A 14,100-nucleotide genomic window follows, 5' to 3' on the forward strand; every position below is an offset into this window, starting at 1 on the left:
CAGTAATAGCACCTGAAATGTATCTAACAGTGTTAGATAAAATATCTTTCACCAACTCTCAGAGCCTCTGGTATAAAGGATACAAAACAGGAGTTCCTGTCATGGCTCAGTGGAAACGAATCTGACTAGCATCCATGAGGATGCAGGTTCATTCCCTGGCCTTGCTCAGTGGATTAAGGATCTGGCGTTGCCATGAACTGTGGTGTAGGTTGCAGACGTGGCTCGGATCTGACGTGGCTGTGGCATCAGCTACTGGCTACAGCTCAGATTCGACCCCTATATGCTGCAGGAACCTGGGAACCTCCATATGCCGCAGGTGGGGCCCTAAAAAGACAAATAAATAATAAAAATAATGGATACCAAACATACTGAATTCCTCTTATCTCCATTTTATTTTAGTTTTGGATGTAGGCATTCGTTTCCCTTAGAAGGGAATCTGAGGCTCAGAGTCCATACAGACATGATAGGTATACATAAGACAAGTTCTATCTCCATAGAATCAAGTATTCAGAGAGTCCTCTTTCTTCACTGACTTGACTAACAGATTTTACACAGCCTGAAGATTACATGGCCAGTCAGAAAGTCTGCTTGGATGCCTCGATATCTGCTTGATAGAGGGACCACATAATTTTTAATTCACACTGGAACCTTTTTGAGAATGAATGTGGTGATATTAATAATTACACTGCAACGAGAGATGTAAATTCTGGGAAATCTGGGAATGTATAGTTACCCTAACCTATGGAACCACGATTCTCATTCTCAAATGGGACATACTGACTTGTTTGCTTTATAGAGACCTAAGACTGTAATTTCCAGTGGATTATCTATGGCTTCTTGGGGCACTTACAAGAAGGCTTCTCAGCCTGTTTCTAGGCTTTACAGAAAAGGACGTGCTGATCTAATGGTGATGCCTGGTGGCTGACAGATATGAAGGAAACAGCAAACAATGGCATGAGTGCCACACGTTTATAACTCCTGAACTAGAACTGAGAATCCATAGCTGAGTTAGACACTAGTTTCTAAGAAATGATCCCTTCCTCAATAACAACTCCCTTTCCATTGTTGGTGCCTTGATTCCTTTTGTAAGGCTCCAGATTCCTAACTAATTAGGCTATTTGTAATTAAGATGTCTAGCTAACTTTATGGTCCAACTTGAGATTGTCTGGACTTAAGATTTATCACCTGCTTCTAATTCTAGCTGTGCCTGTCAGGATCTACATTCTTTTTCCCTCCATAATGTCATAACTGTGGGCTTTTTTGTAGCATTACTTCCACAATTTTATAGTAGCAATTCTACTAATTGTAGAGAGATAGCTCTACTAGTTGTAGAACTAGTCTTTTGGTCTTAGTGACCAGACTTTGTTATGCAGTGCATGGTTATGGTTTCTTGTCTTTTATATCCTTTGGCCTTCATCTCCAAGCTTCTCAGCTATGACCAGTTTCTCCCTGGCACCTATCACTGCCTAAATCCCAAGTACTTATGTAACAGTTAATCTCAAAATCTAACTTCTAAGTCAGTGTTCTTCCCAGAGCCTGTGGTTCTGTTTCCAAAATGAACAATAAATTATGAGTGATAACAGGTAATTTTAAGGATTCTTGGAAATAAAGTTACCCGGGAGAGTACCTCAATTATCAATTTTGTTTTGGCACAGAAAATAAGAGCCTGAATGATCGTCACCAAATCCCTCAAAGTAGTGTTTATAAACCTTTTAAAATGTTTATTAAATAGAGATTATAATAATGGCAAATCCTAGTGAGTACTTTGAAAAATAACACAAAATGAAAATGGCTTGCTTTATTAACACTACATGATAAATACCTAACTCCATTATAGGGTTGTACTAAATATCAAATGAAGTAATAAATAACACAGCTCTTAGAAAATACAAAGTCTATTCTTAGTATGATTTAAGTATCAGGTATGCAAGAAATGGCTTTTGTATTATTTTCCTTAATTAATCTACTTCTAACTTTAAGACCCAATTCCACCATAATTTCAAGGATTCCTGTAGCCTCCCCAAACTGTAACCAGAGATGGAGAGGTTTAAATCTTCCTAAAGACAGGGAAGAGGCTGTCGTTCCCAGCTAACATGGTCACGTCTGACTTTTTTTTTTCCCACTATCCAAGAGATGCTCTTGAGGTCAGTTGCTCTCACATGCTTGTCTGACGTTATTAGGGAACCTGGGTGTAGTCACCCTTCCCTGTATCCACTGCACTCTTTGGAGCTTTCAGTACCTAGTGTTGAATTCTGGATTCATCCTGACTCTCCAGCATTCACCTGGGGACCAAGGCTCTGGTTCCACTGCTCTGGGACCCACTGTCAATGAGACTTTCCCCTCAATTATCCATGTAAACTCAGAAACTAAAGCCAGGAGGGCTTTCACTCTTCTCTTGCCTTACCATATTCGTCTCTGAAGGGATGAACCTGAGCCACAGAGTCTGTTACCTCCTAGAATGGAAAGCATGGGTACAAAACAGAAGGGAAACAGGGGGGAAATAATATTTTAAAAACATATATTTTATGCAGATGTTCATAAAAGGCTTTATATTACTGATGACCAGTTGAGGAAAGAAAGTAGCTTTGACTTCCTATAAAGGATATTTTTAGCTCTTAAGAAGGGGAGGAAGGAAGCTTACTCTGTGCTTTTGACTCCAGCTTCAGCGTCACACTGGCAGAGAGGAGAGGACTTGTACTTTCTTTCTTCTCCCCTCTTCTCCTCTTACAGAGCACCCTGACGATGGCAGAGGGACAGCTGTCAGGGCTGGGGCTTGAGCACCTCAGCAGCTGGCAGGCACAGGGAGATAAGGTACAGCTAGTACTCACAGCCTCTTCTACTGCAACCACCCATCCTAAACTAAGCATTAGGCACACCCTTAGGGGTTGTGTAAGCATTTGGTGATGAATTCCTTTAACTGGCCCTTGGCCAACATGATAAAGCCAAAACTATAAAACTCACAAAAGTACTGCAATAGGACAGAATCCACATTCTTTCTAGACAGAGAATGTTGAAAACTGCATATATACCATCCTTTGGGGATTTCGTTGTTTAGGAACATAATTCCCTAGGTTAATTTTTTCCCCCATAGGAGACTATTTTAAAGTGAGTGCAAAAAAAAGTTTTTTACAGTGTATATTACCTCTCTAGTTTTCGTATTATTTGTTAGAATAGGATACTCCTCTCAGCAAACCACCTCCATGTTTTACGGCAACATATCTATTGAGGCTCATAAATGCAGTTAAGACCAATAATTAGCAAATGCAATATTTTATGACTATGCATTTCCTTAAACAGGTGACTCTTAAGTACTGCTCTTATTATCACACCTGATCACACAATAAAAATATAATTTCATTTTACTGAAATGTTTGATTTATGCAGGTCTTTTACGTCATGCCAAGAATAAAGGATAATTAAGATTTCACTCAATAATCATTTATCAGAAAAGCTATATTGAAGACAAAAAAATGCATTGAACTTGAAGTTTTCTGGGAAAAGAACATGTAAACAATGCATTTGCAATCTGTATTTTCTTGTCAACAGTGTTCTGGACTTGGTAACCTGTATGCATTTCCTATACAAGAAGTTAAAGTGTGTGTCCTTGTGTCTTACCTCCTGCTTGGAGCCTTTGAAGTGTCATACCATCCCTGAATTATCACCTGCTTAATAAAGCCAGTTTTAAACCATGAAATGGCTTATGAGCTGCTATGTGTTACATAACATTTCCAATGGTTACTGTAGCAACATTTTGTCCTGTACAGCATTTCAGTCCCATGTGAAGTAGACTGTATTGTTATAGGATGCTTTGTCCCATAGTAATGACCGCAGTGAAGCTTAAGAGTTTCAAACACTGACTCCCCACTCCCTTTTGTCCTACCTGAAAGGCACCTACCAAGCCCATTTTCTCCTTTCATTTAAGATTAAAAGGAAGGACGCTCTGAAGAGGTTCGTCTGCTGTGCAACAGCGACCCCTACAGGCGAAATGCCTTGGTGGTGCTAAAACCTCCCAAAATTCCATGTTTCTGCTTCAAATCAAGTCCCACTTTATCATGGGAGTCATCACAACATTAATCCAGAACTGCGTTTACTTTGAGAACATGGGATATTTGTGATTCCCAAAAACCAAAGTCCAAAGCTTTAGGAGCTTTACTACTTACTCTCCACCTCACACAAGTCTTTGTCTTCTCTTTGTACCATGTAAGGGAATCGTGATTGAGTTGCTTTCTATTCATCAGCAAGTCAACGTAATAGCATATTTGTGCATAGTCAGAACACAACGCCTTTGATTTTCTCTTTTTTTGAGCAGAGAAAACGCTCGGAAAATAAGTTAAAATATCAGGAAGGAAGAAAAAAAATCCTAGCGCACTTGCTTTTCTGGGTTTGCAAATGTGTGTAGCTCAGGCACCCGATGATTCATCCCCTGAAAGTCTGAGCACTCCATTTGTTTTGTAGATTTCACTACCCCCTTTGTTCTGCTTCAAACCTTTCAGAGGACTGAAATGCATTATTACCTTGTTAAATCTCAACCGAAATCGCTTCTACAGCCTGAAGCTGTTTTGACGTGGGTTGAGCATCTCACACACAAAAGAATTGCTTTTGTTCCCAGAAGCTCTCATTGGCTAAGTGGCCTTTGTACCGAGCCAATCAGAAGCTAGTTGTTAGGCTTCGCTGGCTATTTTTAGCCTCACTCGCAAAAATACTTGGTCTTGGAGAAGGTAGGCTGCAGAATGAAAGTAGCATGTTAAAGCAAACAGCTAAATACATTTTGCATGTCGAGGCATGTCTGGCATTTTTTTTTTAATTTTTCATGCGTTGTTATATTAGCATGTGTTTCTGTAAACAATAAATTTAGGAATAGAACTGCATTTTCAGTTAAGAATTTTTCTTTTAGCAAAGAGGCACTAAGTCTAAGAAAGAGTCAGTATTGCTTTTTTTATCCAAAAGCATCTGGTTTCACAAACTCACAAAAACGCCAGTTACATATAGGGAATACTAAGGGTTCTTTTTTTTTTTTTTTTAAGAATTTCTATGAATTTCCATTTTGAGTTAATAGAAATTTTCAATGACTTGTTAATCATGAATTATAAAGTCACAAAATCATTCTCTTGCTTGACCTTTAAAGATCTATATAATTCTCCAAACAGGTATGCACATGGTGTGTAGCAATTAAAATCATAAATATTCAGTATGTTTTATGCACAGTGATAAAGCATTCTCTTGATCGTGTTCTTTCATTTGAGCCATTACTCAGTAGACACAAGAAGTATTCTCCCCAAATGCTCTTGAAGTGACAAAGCATTAGAACACACAATTTGTTAATTATCCAATATTATTAGGAAATGAAAGTTACCAAATGAGAAAAGTTGGGCCCTGAACTTTGGTTTTCCATCAGCCGCCTGTTTCACTGGGCAAAAAGGAGGCAGAGTCGAATTGAACCAAAGTTTCATAACTTAAAGCATTTTATTTGCAGGAAGAGAGCCCTCTTCCTGGGGGGAGGTGGGGTAAGAGCAAATCTATGTCTAATTAGTAAAAACATTTTCAGGTTATAGATTTTCCCAGTATTTGGGAATCTCAGGTTGGGATTGTGACCTCATTTGCTGTGGCTTCCTTGCTTGTTTTAAGAAAAAAATCCCTGGAATTCCCGTCGTGGCTCAGTGGTTAACAAATCCGACTAGGAACCACGAGGTTTTGGGTTCAATCCGTGGCCTTGCTCCGTGGGTTAAGGATTTGGCGTTGCCATGAGCTGTGGTGTAGGTTGCAGACTCGGCTTGGATCTGGCGTTGCTGTGGCTGTGGTGTAGGCCAGCAGCTACAGCTCCGATTAGACCCCTAGCCTGGGAATCTCCATATGCCCTGGGAAGCAGCTCTAGAAATGGCAAAAAGACAAAAAGACCAAAAAAAAAAAAAAAAAAAATCCCTTTTTATTTCTGATTGCAAGCAATCAAAATGCTATTTACATGACACAGAGGATCTGTTATCATGAGTATATCCAGAAAACCGGAAGACTTCAAGAAGGAGCAAAGATTCAAGAGCCAAGCCTGGGATTGCGGCAGTCGTTTGTGGTGGGCTTCTGTGAGCAAGGATGGCCAAATGTACTGCAGGCACAGGCCAAGAAATTCATGAAAAATCCTACCACAGTGAATGGAGCACTGAGAAGTTTTGAGAGGAAGCTTTCCGTACTTGAAGCAGTACAGTGTTGAAAGGAAAAATTCCCTGGATTCCCAAGGACAAATTGGAATAGATGAAATAGGTGCTTTGGGAAGAATTATCTTTTTTTCTCCAACATCCATTTGGTGGTGCACACTGGGACAGGTTTTAAGAGGCAGCTATACAGTAGCTCCCAGGAGTTTAGTTAGGTTTTTGTAGACAACCAGCTGCTAACAATTTAGTTTAATATGCAGTCTTAGTAAATTAAAAGAATCTATAGATTGAGACCCAGAATGATTCATATTTATTTGCCCCGGCATAACATTTTGAACCCTAGTAGATATTAACCCATTGCCATGTTTCTATTCAAGATCTACATTTTATTGCTCACTTTCTTGTGTCAGGTGTTTTGGTTCCAGACATCTGAGTAATTCCTTAGTTTTATACTTGTCCGCTTAAAAAATATAATAATAATTTTAGAATCATGTTTATTTCTAGTGTCTCTTTGGATGTGTACTTAAACTCCTTGAAGACATAATAAATAAAATTTAAAAACTCTGCTACTCTTTTTGTATCTTAGCCTCTCTCCCTAGCACTGGTTAGTCTTAAGCCTGGATGGTATGCATTTTGTTTTCTGTGGGATATGAGGCACTTATGGGAGGAGAAACATGCACTTTACTGTATCTCCACAGGAGTGGTGACCAGAAAAGGCATCTTGCTAGATCCCTAAAGGGTAGAGGGGACACTGACTGGCTGGAGACACTAAAATTTAACATGGCTTATTGCATTTTTCTCTTCCTACACGTGATCCTGTTACCTGTAATCGTAGTTGTAAAAAGTGCGTGATTACTAACTGATAATTGTTCTAACATTAATTGTGAACTGTTGTGTAACTGGATTTTACCACTCAGACCGACAAATATATAGAGCCAGTACACCAGACACAACTATAACAGGTCAAATTCAAGTTTTCCTACAAGGAAGGAGGTTTCTTAGAGTAGAAGTTTCTTGTGTTGTTTGCAAAACTGTTAAGTAAGCCCAGCTCCTCACAGGTACTTCTGGCATCTCCTTTTTCTCACCTCATAAAGGCAGAGCTTTTGAGTTTTGTTCTGATTCTGTCTTCTGTGTAGCTGTGTGGCCTCACCTCAGGCGGAGACTACCCAATGACCCCAAATATTCCTCCCCATCTTCTAAATTTGCAGGTAGGAGTGAAGAGAAAAGCCTTTCTGTCTCTCTCTCTCTCTGCTTAGATTAAACTGAAACTTTGGTAGGTGTTTCTCAAGTTATTCATTATTTGGTGTGTGTGTGTGTGTGTATGTGTGTTACTGTGCCATTGAACACAAGTGTGTGAAACACAAGTGCGTGTGGGGCATCATCCTTTCAATACGATTAATCTGTGGTTTCGTAGCAAATCTGTGTGAATTCTGTTAGCTTTGTTGAACACATTGTGCAGGAAGTCAGTCTGTATAAATATTCTTCTAGACTTAACAGTTTCACCTTTATAGGCTTAGTAGTTGCCTGGCACTTGTCTCTCAGCCTTTTAAAAAAAATCTCGTGCGTGGCTCACTGTTGGACAGATAATTTGTGCAGTATTGATATGAAAACCATAAAACACGAGAGGAAGATTAGAAACATGTGTAATTCAGTGGATTAGTTGTGAGTAAGGTAACTTTCTACAAAATTTTGAGGATGTTGGAGGAAATCAGGATCTTTAATGACATGAGTGTATCCCAAGCTGGGATCGATGAGAGAAGTGTAGGGGAAAAGATTAAGTTGAGGTGTAACTTTGCGCAAGGATGACTAACGTGTAAATATTAGAAATTCACAATGCAATGAAGCCTCCTCATTGAAACAACAGCAATAAATTTAAAGCAATTTGAAAACAAACTGTCTAAATCAACCTTTTAACTAGAATGAGGTAAATGCTGTGGGGAAAATGAAGATTTTCTTGTGACAAGTGATTTAGTAGCAAGTAGATGTCATTAAAATTTTTACAACTGTGAGGTTAAGAAAAGGAAAAAAATCACTAATCATAGAAACGAATGAAATACAAAGTTTAAAATCAAAATAGGACATGTAACTGGAATTTGTCCTGCCTTAATCTTTGGGATTTTATCAAAAGATATATTTTATATCACCAGTATTTACTCTAAAATATATTTCCCAAATGAGAAAATAATTGTATTTACATTATACTATATATTATGTTTTTGAAAGTAGAGATTAGAGAGTATAAAAATAGGCCTCAGAGTAACAGGACAAAAATCCCGATATTCCTTGTGTTTTTAATAAAACAGAACTTATCTTTATGGCTTTTACACTAAGGAAAAATACTGGAAGAACATTTGTAAAGAAGGTGAGGAACAACTTAGGTGGGGCAAAAACATGTAAACAATTTTGAAACCCAGTATAAAGAAAGCAAATTACTTTAGCAGTTTGAAGGAATCTGTAAAGAGAAGGTCAACATTCTTTTTCTCTGGCATCTAAAATCATTAATCATGGATAGATTCATCATATAGTTAGCTGTGATTGATTCAGAAGGGTTGTGGCTGGGTGTCAGTCACCCATAGCTATGAATCTGACAAGCCTCAGAGATTACAGAGCTGGTCACTGCGGTCCCCCTGCCCTTTTAGAATTTGTCCAGAACTAGTGAGCAGAAAGCAGCAGCATGACGTGGCACCCTTCGCAGTCCTCCTCACAGCTGTCTGCCTGAGGGGCTGTCTTACAGCCGACCCTCCAGTGGTAGTTCTTTCCTCTTTCTTGCATTTTGAAAGCCTTTGTATTTCTAAGTGAGGACATTTGTTTGTTACTACTGAAAGAACCAACAAAGGAATGCTTTTAAAAGTCCATGTCAAACACAGACTATTGGGGAAATACTATGAAAAATCACTTAACGTTTTTCTCTTTTCTCTCTCTCTCTCTTTTTTGGCTGGAACATCTTTGTCCTTTTGGGGAGTTGCTAAAAACTAGAAAGACAACTGGCCAACTGTAGTTCCTCTTGACACACAGTGCCTTGGGTTTGTCTTGCAAAGGCCCTTTGTTAATCAGTTTTCCATTTGGGTGCGAGTACTCCCTCCACGTCAAGGTTCTGCTTTGTTCCTTTGTGTACTTACTGAAATGTCAATGCTATGCTTCCTTTGATTAAAATAGTAAAATGCATGATCGACTATTTTATAGGACCCATCACACTACGACTGGTGCCTGTGGTGCCAGAGTGCATGCTTCAAATGAGCACATGTGCTGTTTGAAAAGAGGCATATATGCTCAGGCTTCTCCAAAACCTTATAGCTGTGGCGCCCAGATGTTGGCTGACATGTGCCCCTGGGGTCAGCATGGGGAAAAGTGTCTTATGCTTTGCGGTGGACTCTGTATTAAACTTCACATCAGTAACAAAACACAATTCAAAGTGATGATGGATGAGGTGGCTTGAACACTGTTGAGTAATACTTTGTCACCATTGAAAGGCATTACTCTTTACACAACGGACCCCCATTAACCTTTGGGACTAAGTCTCCTTCATTAAAATCATTCTAGACTTTGTGCAGACTTTGTTTTAAATATTGGTATCAAAAGGCAATGAGACCAATGGGATGCTGGACACTGAGGCATGTCCTAGCAGAAAATATACAAGGTGTGGGCACTCTACGTGCTACAGGCTGAGAAATGCAAGATACTCATGTTCATCTCCAAGCTTTCACTCTATGCTTGAATTTGCTGAACACACTTAGAACTAAGGAAGCTGTAAGAGAAATCAAAAACCTCTAACCCAGTCTATTTTAGAGCTTCCCTCTTGACGTTTTATTTTTCTCCATTTAATATCATGTCTTGGGGCTATCAGAGTCATATAGTATGTTCACAAATTGGATTTCATGAATTATGCTGTCAAGAAACAGTTTATTCATAGCCCAAGGCTAATGCAGTCCTTCCAACTTGGAAAGCAAGAGAGGAAGGCCGCTCAGAGAGTCTTTTCTAACACTAAGAAGGAATTTTTCTTTTCTTTTTTTTTTGCCCAGGAGGAAGAAAAGGCCAGGTCCACCAGACTACTAGTATAACTCCTGATCAGGTTAAGTTAGCTAACTTGGGCAGTAAGATCATGAAGTACAAAGACCATGCAAGGAGGTGATCACAGAGTTTTCCCTGAGTAGGAATGGGGTGTACATATGAAGATTCTTCTAAACAGAGCTCTTTGGTGCATGTGTTGCTCCATGTTGGTTTGGGCACTTGGACTAAAAGGTGTGACTTGGAGAACACTCAGAAGTAAACATTCCTCCCCAACTATTTCTGACTTCCTCTATGTTACTCTTTATACTCATTCACTCATTCAACATTGAGGTATAATGTAAAGATAAAAAGACATAACTGCTATATTTGAGAATTACCCATGACTGGGATATAAATTATTATGGAGACATTTACAAAGTAAGATATCCAGTGCTTTAACAAACATGTGTTTGCTATGCAGTATGGTCATTAAACAGGAATATAGTGAGAAACTAATTAATTAGGAATAGCTGATGACAGGCATTAAATGAAGCTAGACTTAAAAGGTAGATCCACATCCTAAAAAGTCTTGTGCAAGATTGTAGTTAGAGTGACCATTTTTTGTCTAAACTGAGACACTTTTGAGAGACATAGAGAGGTGATATTAATAATACCCCTCATGAGAATGTGAACCAGGAATATCTTTGTTGAACTGAGACCTATGGTTTACCCTAGTTCTAGGCAGAGGGTACCGCGTAAGGATTTTGAAGAGGAAAATGGTGATAGAAGATGTTACGGTTAAACTGATACCTGTCTTAGAACAGCATGAAGGCTGGATTAAATATCCAGACATTGACACCCAGCTTTAGAATGGACTTTTTGTTATTGAGGTCCACCTGAGGACCCACCTTTTCCTGGATGGCTAAAGATAAACTCAACTGGGTCAGCGAACCCTTGGGGTGACCCTTTTCACCCTTCTCAGGTGTTCAAGAAGTGATGTTGCTTTGATCTTTTGAGCCCATAGAAACATAAATTGGTGGGAAGCCAGCTAGTCAGCATAACAGAGCTTTCTAACTGCTTGTTTTGACATTTTACTCAAAGAAAAATATTGGAAAAAGGACTGAGGGGCTGGCAAATCGCTGCTACTCTTTCTCGGTGGTCCCAGAGCACTAATATTTACGTAGCTCAGCTGAGTCAGTGAGGTGCAGCCTGCTGGGTCCCTGCGTGATGCCTTAATGAATTGATGGGACCAGGAAAGGAGGCTGGGAGGGAAGCTAGGGGGCTGCAGGGCACATTAAAACTTCAAGAAAATCACTCTTGTAAAAGTGACTGAGCCTGGAGGGAATGCAGCTGTTTCTGCCTCTGCGTAGTGTTTTCAGAGTCGAACTTTTGGCTTTGTTTCTTCCGCCTTTGCAATTTGAAGTTCTACTAGTGGAGGAATCCTGGGTCTTGGAAGCTCCTCTGTTTTGTATTTGCTTTTGGGCTCCCTTCTGTGTTCCTTAGATAATGACTAGCTTTCCTAATGACTCATTTTCACATCGTATTTTACTTTTTTTTTTTTTTTTGGAGCTATACATTTTACATTTCCCTGAGGCAAAATAACCCTACTCAAAGTTCTTATAAAAGAGTTTTGTGTGCATACCAGACCAGTATAAATAACATTCTGCTTAGACCCTTAGCCATTTCTAAATGAGCACTGATTCTCTTGTTTGTGTATTTTAAATTAGCCTTGGTACAACATTTTTTAGCATCCTGTTACTGTAAAAAGTATTCTCTCAAGTAAGGAATTCCCATTTCTATTTATTTATATATTATACAGTTATTTGTTAAGTATCTATCATGCCTTTGGCAATGTGCAAAGTCCTGGGCTCACAGTTCTTTGAAAGACAAAAATTCTTACTCTTAAAGAGTGTACAATTTATTGTAGGTAAAATGGGGGAGGTTAATGGAAGGAACCATAAATACAGATTATTTATCTGTAGCAGTCATTCTCAAAGGGTGGTCTTAGTCCCAGCAGCATCTGTATCACCAGGGAACTTGTTAAAAATGCAAATTGTTGAGGCCCTTCCAAATCTGTTGAGCCAGGAACTCTCGGTTGGAGCCCAGCAGTCTTTGCTTTAACAAGTCCATGCTTGACTCTGAAACTCACTCCTTGGAGAATCACCAAACTATAATATAATAAGATGTAAGTGTTGGATCATATGGGAGAACATGTGCAAAAGGGCTAGCTCAGTTGTGTAGAGTCAGGGAAAAGTTCTCAAGGCAGTTATTTCTAAATGGAGGATTGAAGGATAGGTAGGAATTGGTCAGGCAAAGAGAAGGTAGGAGTGAGCAGACCTCAGTCCAAGGAGATCATTTACTGGAACAGGCTAGGGGTGAAAAATAGCAGCACTTATTTGGAATTCAGGAGAAATTCAGAGGAGCTGGCACTTTGACTAGAGGAGGGTGGGGACTGTTAACATCTATCAAAGGGCAGGCAAAGCCTACCGTTGCATCTACAGACAGCAGTACAGTGAAAACCACAACTGCTGCCAGAGGTGACAGGCAGGTTTTTCACATCAGGGAGGTAAATCAGAATAAGGTCAATGGGGAAAGAGGCACAGTGAAAGCATGGATATAGGGAGCCTATGGGATCCATCTAGGCAGACAGGCAGAAAGTCAGTAGGAAGGATGATCCAGAAAATATGTGTGAGCTCAGATCGTCTCCTCAAGAGGGTGGCATCAGTTTGCTATGGCTGCCATAACAAAATGCCACAAATAGGGTGGCTTAACCAACAGAAATTGATTTTCCCACAGTTCTGGAGGCTAGAAGTCCAAGATCAAGGCATTGGCAGGGCTGTTTCTTTGAGGCCTCTCTCCTTGGCTTGCAGATGGCTATCTTCTGGCTGTGTCCTCACAGGATCTTTCCTCTGTACACATTCATTCTAGGAGTCCTGCTTTCCTCTTCTTATAAGGGCATCAGTCATATTGAATTAGGGCTACCCTAAAGGCCTCATTTTAACTCATTTACCTCTTTAGAGACCACTATCTAAATAAAGTCACACTCTGATATATTAGAGGTTAGGGCTTCAACATATGCATTTTATAAGACACAACTCTCCCTATGGGAAATAATACCTTACAGAGGGTAGTAATAAACACGACTTAGAGTTAAGAAGAAATGGAACCTTCGGTAGTGGATTAAGGCATGGACCCAGAAAGGTGGTATTTGCCAAGAGAATTCTGGAGTCTTGTACCTAGAGCAATGGGTCCATGTAAGAAAATAACCTGCTTGGTGATAATACATCAAGTCCTTACCTCAATGTCCTTTAGGCTGAAAAGAGATTGACTGCATATTGGGGGCTTGATGAACTCACAGGTATAGGAAATGAAAATGTTAATATGACATAAAAAGTGAGCAGAAAGATACAAGTAGGTTGCCTCAGAGGGAAATCGTATAGTAAAATGTCACCAAATTTGGAAATCAGAAAGGCTGAAGTTGAATGTGGAATTTGTTGTTTTTCTCTTATGTGATCCTGTTTGAGAAACTCAACCACTCAGTCTTAATTTTTTCAACAATGAAGGAGGCCTACTAATACCTACTTTGTGGGAGTAAATAAGATAATACGCATTAAAGTACTAAAAAAATGTCAGCCACTGTTAGCAACTCCAAATATATCAATGGTTACTTTTTTATGGAGAGTTTTCTATAAATCAGATATTACGTTTATGCCTCTTAACTATAATGTATAAATAAAATCATTCAAAAGTATCTAAAGTAAGTGTTCCAAAGAACTCACAAAACAAATACATTTATCCAAAATAATCCTTGATAAAGGATTACTTTGCCAAGTAATAAATACTTTAGCAAGATTAGGTAATAAGGTACTTTCCAAGTTCAACACAAGTCATCAGAATTTAACCGCAGGAACCATGACTGAAACTGTAGTATATTGAAAGAAAGCAATACTCCTTTTACTCAGAAATACTC

General features: G+C 39.2%; 1 long non-coding RNA gene across 3 annotated transcripts in view; it reads left to right on the forward strand.

Moving 5' to 3' along the window:
• Positions 1-14,100, forward strand: part of LOC102159901 — a 139,785-nt gene that overhangs the window by 84,696 nt on the left and 40,989 nt on the right. The window contains exon 5 of one of the 3 annotated variants that reach the window (XR_303648.3): positions 3,385-4,177. The exons of 1 other annotated variant lie outside the window; for it this stretch is intronic. This is a non-coding gene — a long non-coding RNA (uncharacterized LOC102159901). Of the gene's footprint in view, positions 1-3,384; positions 4,178-14,100 lie in introns of those variants that run through there. One more of the 3 variants, XR_303646.3, reaches the window with a different exon arrangement.

Source organism: Sus scrofa, chromosome 5, assembly GCF_000003025.6.
Source record: "Sus scrofa isolate TJ Tabasco breed Duroc chromosome 5, Sscrofa11.1, whole genome shotgun sequence".
Classification (NCBI taxonomy): domain Eukaryota; kingdom Metazoa; phylum Chordata; class Mammalia; order Artiodactyla; family Suidae; genus Sus; species Sus scrofa.